The sequence below is a fragment of the Aegilops tauschii genome, chromosome 6, assembly GCF_002575655.3.
Source record: "Aegilops tauschii subsp. strangulata cultivar AL8/78 chromosome 6, Aet v6.0, whole genome shotgun sequence".
In the NCBI taxonomy this organism is placed as follows: domain Eukaryota; kingdom Viridiplantae; phylum Streptophyta; class Magnoliopsida; order Poales; family Poaceae; genus Aegilops; species Aegilops tauschii.
In genome coordinates, this window is record NC_053040.3 from 269,136,987 (window position 1) to 269,149,597 (window position 12,611).

The window sequence follows — 12,611 nt, forward strand, 5'->3', positions numbered from 1 at the left end:
AGCAACGATCGAAAAGGCAAGGCCTCCTGCCTGGGACCTCCTAACTACTCCTGGAAGCCGAACTCCACGTAGAATCATCCTCGGGATCTCTAGCTCCTGTACTCCAGTATCTGGTTGCGACAATCAGGTATAGAAAAGGGAAAAGAGGGAGAAAAGCAACCGTGAGTACTCATCCAAAGTACTCGCAAGCAAGGAGCTACACTACATATGCATGGGTATATGTGTAAAGGGGCATATCAGTGGGCTGAACTGCAGAATGCCAGAATAAGAGGGGGATAGCTAATCCTGTCGAAGACTACGCTTCTGGCAGCCTCCATCTTGCAGCATGTAGAAGAGAGTAGATTGAAGCCCTCCAAGTAGCGTCGCATAGCATAATCCTACCCGGCGATCCCCTCCTCGTCGCCCTGTTAGAGAGCGATCACCGGGTTGTATCTGGCACTTGGAAGGGTATATTTTATTCAGTATCCGGTTCTAGTTGTCATAAGGTCAAGGTACAACTCCGGGTCGTCCTTTTACAGAGGGACACGGCTATTCGAATAGATAAACTTCCCTGCAGGGGTGCACCACATAACCCAACACGCTCGATCCCATTTGGCCGGACACACTTTTCTGGGTCATGCCCGGCCTCGGAAGATCAACACGTCGCAGCCCCACCTAAGCACAACAGAGAGGTCAGCACACCGGTCTAACCCTATGCGCGCAGGGGTCTGGGCCCATCGCCCTATGCACACCTGCACGTTGCGAACGCGGCCGGAAGCAGACCTAGCCTAGTGGCGTTCCAGTCCAATCCGGCACGCGCCACTCAGTCGCTGACGTCACGAAGGCTTCGGCTGATACCACGACGCCGGGATACCCATAACTACTCCCGCGTAGATGGTTAGTGCGTATAGACCAAATGGCCAGACTCAGATCAAATACCCAGAACTCGTTAAGCGTGTTATGTCGAAGTAACCGCGGACGCCGACCAGGGCCAGGCCCACCTCTATCCTAGGTGGTCTCAACCTGCCCTGTCGCTCCGCCATAAGTAACAGTCGGGGGCCGTCAGGAACCCAGGCCCACCTCTACCGGGGTGGAGCCACCTGTCCTTTCAGCCCCCTCATCAGAATCACTTGCGGGTACTCAAGGAGCCGACCCGACTTTAGTCACCACATGTGTCATGTATAGAATATATAAGTATATACCCGTGATCACCGCCCAGGTGATCACGGCCCGATAGTATAGCACAGCAGACGGACAAGAAGGTAGGGCCACTGATGGAAAACTAGCATCCTATACTAAGTAGTAGGATAGTAGGTAAGGGAAACAACTGTAGCAACAATGACAGACTATGCAACAGAATAGGATTAACCAAAAGCAGTAACATGCTACACTACTCTAATGCAAGCAGTAGAGAGTAGAGTAGGCGATATCTGGTGATCAAGGGGGGGGGGCTTGCCTGGTTGCTCTGGCAAGTAGGAGGGGTCGTCAACTCCGTAGTCGAACTGGGCAGTTGCAGCGTCGGTCTCGTAGTCTACCGGAGAGAAGAGGGGGAAGAAACAGTAATTACAATGCAAACATAAGCATGATGATGCGCGTCATGACAATGAGCGGTGCTAGGTGTGCCCTAACGCGGCAGTAGGTGGTACCGGCGAACGGGGGAAACATTCGGGAAAGAATTCCCGGTGTTTCGCGTTTTCGGACAGATGAACCGGAGGGGGAAAGTTGTGTGTTTGCTATGCTAGGGATGTGTGGCGGGCGAACGGGCTGCGTATCCGGATTCGTCTCGTCGTTCTGAGCAACTTTCATATACAAAGTTTTTCCATTCGAGCTACGGATTATTTTATATTAATTTTTAAAGATTTAAATCATTTTTAGGATTTATTTAATTAATTTATTCAACATTATCCAGAATAGTAAAATATGACGTCAGCATGACATCATGCTGACGTCAGCAGTCAACTGTGCATTTGACTGGGTCAACTACGGGTGGGTCCCGCATGTCATACACTTCTTAGCTTAATTAGGGTTTAGCTAATTAATTACTGTTTAATTAAATTAACTAATTAATTAGATTAATTTAATTAGGATTAATTAACTTAATTAATTTACTAATTAATTAATTAACTAATTAACAATTTTATTAATTACATTTTTATTTCTTTTTTTATTTTCGTTTTAGGGGTTTGGGGCCACGTTGGCAGTGGCCCATCTGGCCACTGGAGCAGCTATCGGGGCCACGGGAGCGGGCCGCTCGCCCGGACGGGCACGAGCCACAGGACGCGCCGGCGCAGCGCCAGCGGCGGGCGCCCGAAGGGGGCCGCAGAGGGGGGTGCGCGGGCGGCAACGCGCGTGGCTGTGAGCGGAGTCGTGGGCGGACGAGGAGGGCGTGGGCATGCGGGGCCGAGCGCGGCCACGGCGGGGTGGTGGCCAGAGGCGTGCAGCGAGGGAGGACCACGGCGAGGCACATGGCCGAGCGTGGTCGGCGCGTGAGGGATGGCGCCGGCGACAGAGAACAAGGGGAGTGAGAGAGAGGGAGGCCGGAGCCTCACCGTCCGATGCAGGGGGATGGCAGTGGGCGTGAGGAGGAGGCGGATGACGGCGAGCGACGGGCGGGGCGGCACTGGCGATGTCGGAGACGACGAGCGGCGTCAGCGCGCCGAGGTCGGGGGGTGGGCAGCGAGGAGGGAGGTGAGGAGGAGGCGGTGACCGGGCAGGGTCCCGTGACTGCGTGGTCGGGGACGGGCGGCAAGGCGCCGGTGGGGCGACGGGAGGGGCCGGCTCCACGAGGGGGGGGGGGGGTGGCGGCGATGGATGACGACGAGGTCGAGGGGCTTCGGGGGCGACGGGGTCACCGGGATCGGGGGAGGCGAGCGCCCCGATCCAGATCGGGTCCTCGGGTGGGGGAAGAGAGCGAGGGGAGAGTGGGTGGTTGGGCTAGGGTTTAGGGGGGTGGGGGATATGGGGAGTGCGGGGTGGGCCTCCTGGTGGCCTGGGTGGCCAGTTGGGCCACTCGGCCCAAGGAGAGGGGGTGGGGGGCTTTGCCCTTTTTTTTGTTTGTTCTTTCTTGATTTGCTTTCCTTTTATATTTTTCTTTTATTTCTTTACTGTTTTCATTTATAGTTTCTATTATTTTAGTTTTATAAAATACCAAGTTAGCACCTAAATTAGTATTACTAATTAGGCCACTCCATAATTATTTTGGCACACTACTAATTTAGTTATATTATTATAACTTTATAAAAGGCATTAAATTAATTGTTTTGCCCTATGCTTTGGTTATTTTAGTGAATTTAAATATTATAAGAAATGTTGGTTTCTCCACCATTATTACTCATGAATTATTCGGCAACACCCCAACATTTTAGTTTTCATATTTGAAAATATTTTATCGTTTGCTTGATTTTGAATTCGAATTCGAAACCGGTTTCGAACTAACGCGAGATTAGCAACAGAAATCGAGGTGACGTGGCAACATTAACGTGGGATTACTGTAGCTTGATTATCCGGGCGTCACAATTCTCCTCCACTACAAGAAATCTCGTCCCGAGATTTAAGGGGCGTGTAAGGGGGGAAGATCTGGTTATGAAATTCTAACGAAACTCCTCGGACTTGGTTGCTCTTCTCGAAGCGGTCAATCCATTACGTGGATGTCTTCATTACTCTGCTTCAGGTCATCATGATAAAGTCGGCATCCTTTCTTCGGGAACTCCATCGCACTTACGAAGGAATGCAGGGTGGGTATTCCGGGAGAACGGACCTCCGTAAGGTTGACTATCTGGTCGATAACATCGGGGAAGGTGGCGGAAAGTAACTCTCGAATTGCAACTTAAGAAATTATCGAGAGCAAAGTAAGAAGGTACAGAAATAGAAGTTTCAAGCGCATAGGCAATCGTTCGTTGCCTGAAACAAAGTGTGGAAGGGGTTTAGAGCAATGTGAATAAGCATTGCATCTAATACGAGTATAGATCACTAGGCAGGTGGCCCGTGAATTACATACAAAGTCAAGAGCGAGGAATAACTCTGACAACACGTTGTACAGGAGAGTCAGTTTTCGATCCTGTGGAACTGTGGGTTATGGGCCCACCATGTGGGTTTTTTTATAGGAGCAGTGACATGTTGCACGGTCATGATAGCAAGGCATGTCAGAGAGTACCCTGTCAGTTATGTTGGCAACACGTTGTTACCAAGGGCGAGGGACGAAGAGAACCATTTTCCTGCTCGTTGAAACGAGGCGGACCATAAGGCAAAGTTCTCGTCCATCGGTGGCTACCGGAATGTCACCAACAATAGTAACAGGGTCTTACTGACAAAGTTGTACACCGAGGTGTTTGTACAAGCAAGGAATTAATACTGCTTAGATCATAATGATCACCAGAAATGTTAAACCAACCAATGGAAAGGAAAATATGATTATCAGATTAAACAGAACAATGGAAAGGAAAATGTGTTTAAACACATATTTCAGGGGTATATCCTTCCCAAGGACAATGGTTAGAAGAGAACCATTTAGGTTAGGGAAGAGGAAGTTCATGACATTACCCAAACAACGGTGTTTGAATAATTGATAACGAAAATTTAGCATTGTGCTTCAAATGTTTTTATTGAAGATCGGAGTACCTTAGACATGCTTCGAGATAGCATTGATATGGTCATCAGGTGAAGATCAGACTTTGAAAACACACAGGATCCATCAGGAATAACTTGTAGAATAAGTCTTACAATTTCCTCATGGAAGAATGGATAACCTTGCCGAAAAGGAATCTATAACAATAGGGCCATCCGGCCAGGTGTGCTAGGCATGACATCACCTTACCGGGTCATAAATAGACCAATGTTATAACTCTTGGAAATATGTTCCAACCATCATATCTGACCGAGATTCAGATCTGATTGGTGTCAGGATAACTCAGACTCAGGATGCCTGAGAAGAAAGGTGCAACACAAATTGTCGAAACGACATCAAAGATTCTCGGGAGATGAACTATGGAAGCGAGCTCCGAACAAGGGTTCATCGTTAAATCCAGGAGAGGTGAGGAGGTGACTGATTGACTCAGCGACAATCCATTGAGATTTCCAAAAGATGGATTTCCACAACTATGTGAACAAGGAGATAACATTAGCCAGATCAAATGATATAATGATGTATGCTCGAGGAAAAACATACACAGTTATACATTGGTTGAAATGTGCACCCGAAATATGGGCTAGGTAGCACGATCGATGTTCGAATGATGATTCATCAAGCCATAGACGTAGAATGAAACTATAGACCAATAACTTCAAAGCAATAGGGTTGCTAGAAGTTTAGAATTTACACATCACAGACCATTTGTCGGTATTTCGTTTAGAAACAACACGGGGACCAAGAAAGAATGGTGATGGCGAGAAGTATCACTGTACCAAGAATTCTTAAGAGGTGGAGTAATGCTCACGACATTCTTGACATCAAAGATGGTAATACTCCACGGTAGAACATAACATAAGTTGGATAGCAGGGAAATCAAGATACAACACAAAATATGAACAAGTTTGTGTTGGGGGGGGGGAGGCAAGAATGTTGTCGATGATAACACAATTCATCGAGGGGCAAGGATGGTATTTCTCATCCTGAATTTCCACTGATATCCTGGAAGAGCTCAAAATGTTGGTGCTGATCACGACACATTTGTCGAGAGATTTCATGAAGATGTAATCTATCGGCGATGACATCAAGTCAAAGGAATGGTGAAGCGAAAAGTTATTGGAACCAAGGGTACGACACAAACTCCAAACCAAGCTTGTTGTTGGAGGTGAAACGATAAGATGAGGAAGATCGACATAAGCTTAGCTCATCATCGAAAGTTGTGCTCCACGGTTAAGGACCAGGTAGCACAGTTAAAATTTAGCACGCTAAGGATATAGCCTATCAGGCTAGGAATGACTTAAATGATTATTAAACTCATAAGCAATGAAAATTACTTAGAGTTATTGAATCGGAGTGTGGAATTGATTCACTTATCGGTGTCCTTGAGGGGTTCTAACAACTCGGAGCCCGTGAAAAATTGGAATCAATGAGAATGTAATACTTGATGGAGAACTCATAAGAAGTTATGCAGTTCCGTGATAATCTCGAGATACCAGGGGGGTAATGCTCGACGACAGATCAAAGTAGAGGTTGGACTAGGGTATTGCTCTACAGAAGACAAGTGCTTAAACTTGCACGAGAAATGGTATTTAAAGGAGAACATGGTCGGAACCACGATTGCAAAAGGCCAGATCCCAGATATAAGATGAACTTATACCAAGGGAATAATTAATTTAAGAAAAGCTTTAATGATAAGATCTACATCGTGTCCATGGGCATGAACGCAAAGTTCAAGGTCGACTCCCACTTCTCCAATGCATAATCTTTCATTTACTTCTCGCGTTCGATGAAGTTGTATGGTAGAAAATTATCTGGTAAAATACCAGAAGGGTATGGCTTGTGAAAACCTTCGGGTTCATACGGTTTTTAGGGAAGGTATAGGTTCAACCCATCAGGGCATCTTAGGAACTTATACCACAAACTTCGGAGTAAATAATACAAGCTCGAAAGTAGAGCATGGTTCACAAAGCAGAGGATACAATTTACCAAAGGCATCATGTATCCGAGGAAAATCTCACAAGCTTATTTTATATGAAGGACATTGTCGGATAAAATCCATTAAAGGATATGTCGGTCCATAACAGAGCTGATGTGAGCATCGGGACACAACCAGAGGAAGTAACAATGCAAAGGCATTGGATTATAGAAGCAACTGACTAACTCAAAGCTCAATGCAAAGGAATTATAATTTCAAATTCAAGGGATCAGAAGCAACGCTCTGATCAAGGATGGATAAGTTGAGTAGGCTTAGGGGTACAATCGATGACGATTTGATTGGTCGAGATCCAGCTCATGTTAAAAATGACGTTTGAGCCAGAAGGAAGAATTCTAGGATCTGATTGAGGATTGTGAGCATTCGCAATATTTTGAATCAACAGACTCAAAATGATAATGACAAGGAATGACTATAAGATTACGAGACTTATGGGATTAACCATAATGCAAGCAAGCAAGAATTTCAAGAGCAATAGGCTGCTCAGGATTTTTGGTAGATCGAATGGTATTTTGAACACTTTTGTGAAATACTTGAATCAACTGGGGATGAGCGGATACTCGATAAGGGCGAGAAATTATCCGTAGGGGTACTCAGGTGACAAAGAACAGCAAGGCAGTAAGCTCAAGGATTCTCGGAACAACAGAGATAATTTTGGGGTATCTTGTAATAACAAGATCAACTGGGAAACATTGTATGAATGGCGAGTATACGCGGTTATCCATAGGAGTTTATCGATGAAAGGGAATTGCAAAAGCGATGGACACAAGTTCTCGGGTTATCAGCGGAGAGTATCTTCAGGGTCTTCATGTGCAGCAGACGATCATCAGCAATAAGGGGCTCTTCGGGTGAAAGTGATAACGAGATCCTAAGGTTAGATTTAGCAAAATTTATTTAACCCGAATAGAAGAGAGATCAGAGTCCCGGAGTATAGACAAGGAGTAAAAGATCCTAATACCACCCAATGGCGAGTGGGCCGGTAAGACACACAACCATGTTAGTAAAAGTTTTTGCAATGTCTAGACTCGACTTCGGCCAAGGAGTGTGGAAAGGGGGATTCCTACAGGTAGTCGGCTCTGATACCAACTTGTGACGCCCCCGATTTGACCGTACACTAATCATGCACGCAAATGTGTACGATCAAGATCAGGGACTCACGGGAAGATATCACAACACAACTCTACAACATAAATAAGTCATACAAGCATCATAATACAAGCTAGGGGCCTCGAGGGCTCGAATACAATTGCTCGATCATAGACAAGTCAGCGGAAGCAACAATATCTGAGTACAAACATAAGTTAAACAAGTTTGCCTTAAGAAGGCTAGCACAAAAGTAGCAACGATCGAAAAGGCAAGGCCTCCTGCCTGGGACCTCCTAACTACTCCTCGAAGCCGAACTCCACGTAGAATCATCCTCGGGATCTCTAGCTCCTGTACTCCAGTATCTGGTTGCGACAATCAGGTATAGAAAAGGGAAAAGAGGGAGAAAAGCAACCGTGAGTACTCATCCAAAGTACTCGCAAGCAAGGAGCTACACTACATATGCATGGGTATATGTGTAAAGGGGCATATCAGTGGGCTGAACTGCAGAATGCCAGAATAAGAGGGGGATAGCTAATCCTGTCGAAGACTACGCTTCTGGCAGCCTCCATCTTGCAGCATGTAGAAGAGAATAGATTGAAGCCCTCCAAGTAGCGTCGCATAGCATAATCCTACCCGGCGATCCCCTCCTCGTCGCCCTATTAGAGAGCGATCACCGGGTTGTATCTGGCACTTGGAAGGGTGTATTTTATTCAGTATCCGGTTCTAGTTGTCATAAGGTCAAGGTACAACTCCGGGTCGTCCTTTTACCGAGGGACACGACTATTCGAATAGATAAACTTCCCTGCAGGGGTGCACCACATAACCCAACACGCTCGATCCCATTTGGCCGGACACACTTTTCTGGGTCATGCCCGGCCTCGGAAGATCAACACGTCGCAGCCCCACCTAAGCACAACAGAGAGGTCAGCACGCCGGTCTAACCCTATGCGCGCAGGGGTCTGGGCCCATCGCCCTATGCACACCTGCACGTTGCGAACGCGGCCGGAAGCAGACCTAGCCTGGTGGCGTTCCAGTCCAATCCGGCAAGCGCCACTCAGTTGCTGACGTCACGAAGGCTTCGGCTGATACCACGACGCCGGGATACCCATAACTACTCCCGCGTAGATGGTTAGTGCGTATAGACCAAATGGCCAGACTCAGATCAAATACCCAGAACTCGTTAAGCGTGTTATGTCGAAGTAACCGCGGACGCCGACCAGGGCCAGGCCCACCTCTATCCTAGGTGGTCTCAACCTGCCCTGTCGCTCCGCCATAAGTAACAGTCGGGGGCCGTCAGGAACCCAGGCCCACCTCTACCGGGGTGGAGCCACCTGTCCTTTCAGCCCCCTCATCAGAATCACTTGCGGGTACTCAAGGAGCCGACCCGACTTTAGTCACCACATGTGTCATGTATAGAATATATAAGTATATACCCGTGATCACCGCCCAGGTGATCACGGCCCGATAGTATAGCACAGCAGACGGACAAGAAGGTAGGGCCACTGATGGAAAACTAGCATCCTATACTAAGTAGTAGGATAGTAGGTAAGGGAAACAACTGTAGCAACAATGACAGACTATGCAACAGAATAGGATTAACCAAAAGCAGTAACATGCTACACTACTCTAATGCAAGCAGTAGAGAGTAGAGTAGGCGATATCTGGTGATCAAGGGGGGGGGGCTTGCCTGGTTGCTCTGGCAAGTAGGAGGGGTCGTCAACTCCGTAGTCGAACTGGGCAGTTGCAGCGTCGGTCTCGTAGTCTACCGGAGAGAAGAGGGGGAAGAAACAGTAATTACAATGCAAACATAAGCATGATGATGCGCGTCATGACAATGAGCGGTGCTAGGTGTGCCCTAACGCGGCAGTAGGTGGTACCGGCGAACGGGGGAAACATTCGGGAAAGAATTCCCGGTGTTTCGCGTTTTCGGACAGATGAACCGGAGGGGGAAAGTTGTGTGTTTGCTATGCTAGGGATGTGTGGCGGGCGAACGGGCTGCGTATCCGGATTCGTCTCGTCGTTCTGAGCAACTTTCATATACAAAGTTTTTCCATTCGAGCTACGGATTATTTTATATTAATTTCTAAAGATTTAAATCATTTTTAGGATTTATTTAATTAATTTATTCAACATTATCCAGAATAGTAAAATATGACGTCAGCATGACATCATGCTGACGTCAGCAGTCAACTGTGCATTTGACTGGGTCAACTACAGGTGGGTCCCGCATGTCATACACTTCTTAGCTTAATTAGGGTTTAGCTAATTAATTACTGTTTAATTAAATTAACTAATTAATTAGATTAATTTAATTAGGATTAATTAACTTAATTAATTTACTAATTAATAATTTTATTAATTACATTTTTATTTCTTTTTTTATTTTTGTTTTAGGGGTGTGGGGCCACGCTGGCAGTGGCCCATCTGGCCACTGGAGCGGCTATCGGGGCCACGGGAGCGGGCCGCTCGCCCGGACGGGCACGAGCCACAGGACGCGCCGGGGCCCGAAGGGGGCCGCAGAGGGGGGGGGGTGCGCGGGCGGCAGCGCGCGTGGCCGTGAGCGGAGTCGTGGGCGGACGAGGAGGGCGTGGGCGTGCGGGGCCGAGCGCGGCCACGGCGGGGTGGTGGCCAGAGGCGTGCAGCGAGGGAGGACCACGGCGAGGCACAGGGCCGAGCGTGGTCGGCGCGTGAGGGATGGCGCCGGCGACAGAGAACAAGGGGAGAGAGAGAGGGAGGCCGGAGCATCACCGTCCGATGCAGGGGGATGGCAGTGGGCGTGAGGAGGAGGCGGATGACGGCGAGCGACGGGCGGGGCGGCACTAGCGATGCCAGAGACGACGAGCGGCGTCGGCGCGCCGGGGTCGGGGGGGGGGGGCAGCGAGGAGGGAGGTGAGGAGGAGGCGGTGACCGGGCGGGGTCCCGTGACTGCGTGGTCGGGGACGGGCGGCAGGGCGCTGGTGGGGCGACGGGAGGGGCCGGCTCCACGAGGGGGGTGGCGGCGATGGATGACGACGAGGTCGAGGGGCTTTGGGGGCGACGGGGTCACCGGGATCGGGGGAGGCGAGCGCCCCGATCCAGATCGGGTCCTCGGGTGGGGGAAGAGAGCGAGGGGAGAGTGGGTGGTTGGGCTAGGGTTTCGGGGGGTGGGAGATATGGGTAGTGCGGGGTGGGCCTCCTGGTGGCCTGGGTGGCCAGTTGGGCCACTCGGCCCAAGGAGAGGGGGGGGGCTTTGGCCCTTTTTTTTGTTCTTTCTTGATTTGCTTTTCCTTTTATATTTTTCTTTTATTTCTTTACTGTTTTCATTTATAGTTTCTATTATTTTAGTTTTATAAAATACCAAGTTAGCACCTAAACTAGTATTACTAATTAGGCCACTGCCATAATTATTTTGGCACACTACTAATTTAGTTATATTATTATAACTTTATAAAAGACATTAAATTAATTGTTTTGCCCTATGCTTTGGTTATTTTAGTGAATTTAAATATTATAAGAAATGTTGGTTTCTCCACCATTATTACTCATGAATTATTCGGCAACACCCCAACATTTTAGTTTTAATATTTGAAAATATTTTATCGTTTGCTTGATTTTGAATTCGAATTCAAAACCGGTTTCGAACTAACGCGAGATTTGCAACAGAAATCGAGGTGACGTGGCAACATTAACGTGGGATTACTGTAGCTTGATTATCCGGGCGTCACAATTTGGTGGCTAACATACGCAAATAAGAGCGAGAAGAGAAGCAATGGAATGGTCGTGAAGCTAGCAATGATCAAGAAGTGATCCTGAACTCCTACTTACGTCAAATATAACCCAAAAACTGTGTTCACTTCCCGGACTCCGCCGAAAGAGACCATCACGGTTACACACACGGTTGATGTATTTTAATTAAGTCAAGTGTCAAGTTCTCCACAACCGGACATTAACAAATTCCCATCTGCCACATAACCGCGGGCACGGCTTTTCGAAAGATAATACCCTGCAGGGGTGTCCCAACTTAGCCCATTATAAGCTCTCACGGTCAACGAAGGATAAACCTTCTCCCGGGAAGACCCGATCAGTCTCAGAATCCGGGTTTACAAGACATTTCGACAATGGTAAAACAAGACCAGCAAAGCCGCCCGATGTGCCGACAAATCCCGATAGGAGCTGCACATATCTCGTTCTCAGGGCACACCGGATAAGTCAAGCTACGAGTAAAACCAGGCCTCGAGTTTCCCCGAGGTGGCCCCGCGGGCTGCTCGGTTCGGACCAACACTCGAAGGAGCACTAGCCCGGGGGGGTCTAAAATAAAGATGACCCTTGAGTCTACAGAACCCAAGGGAAAAGGGGATTGGTGGTAGCAAATGGTAAAACCAAGGTTGGGCCTTGCTGGAGGAGTTTTATTCGAAGCGAACTGTCAAGGGGGTCCCATAAATCACCCAACCGCGTAAGGAATGCAAAATCAAGGAACATAACACCGGTATGACGGAAACTAGGGCGGCAAGAGTGGAACAAAACACCAGGCATAAGGCCGAGCCTTCCACCCTTTACCAAGTATATAGATGCATTAATTAAAATAAGATATATTGTGATATCCCAACATAAACATGTTCCAACATGGAGCAATCTTCAACTTCACCTGCAACTAACACGCTATAAGAGGGGCTGAGCAAAAGCGGTAACATAGCCAAACAACGGTTTGCTAGGAAGGGTAAAAAAAGGTTAGAGGTTCATGGCAATTTGGGAGGCTTGATAAGCAAGTGGTAGTTAACGCGGCATAGCAATAGAGCGAACAACTAGCAAGCAAAGATAGAAGTGATTTCGAGGGTATGGTCATCTTGCCTGAAATCCCGCTAGGAAGAAGAACGAGTCCACGAAGAAGACAAACGGATGTAGTCGAACGAATCCTCACAACTCCGGAACGAAACCGAAGCTAGCGAGAGA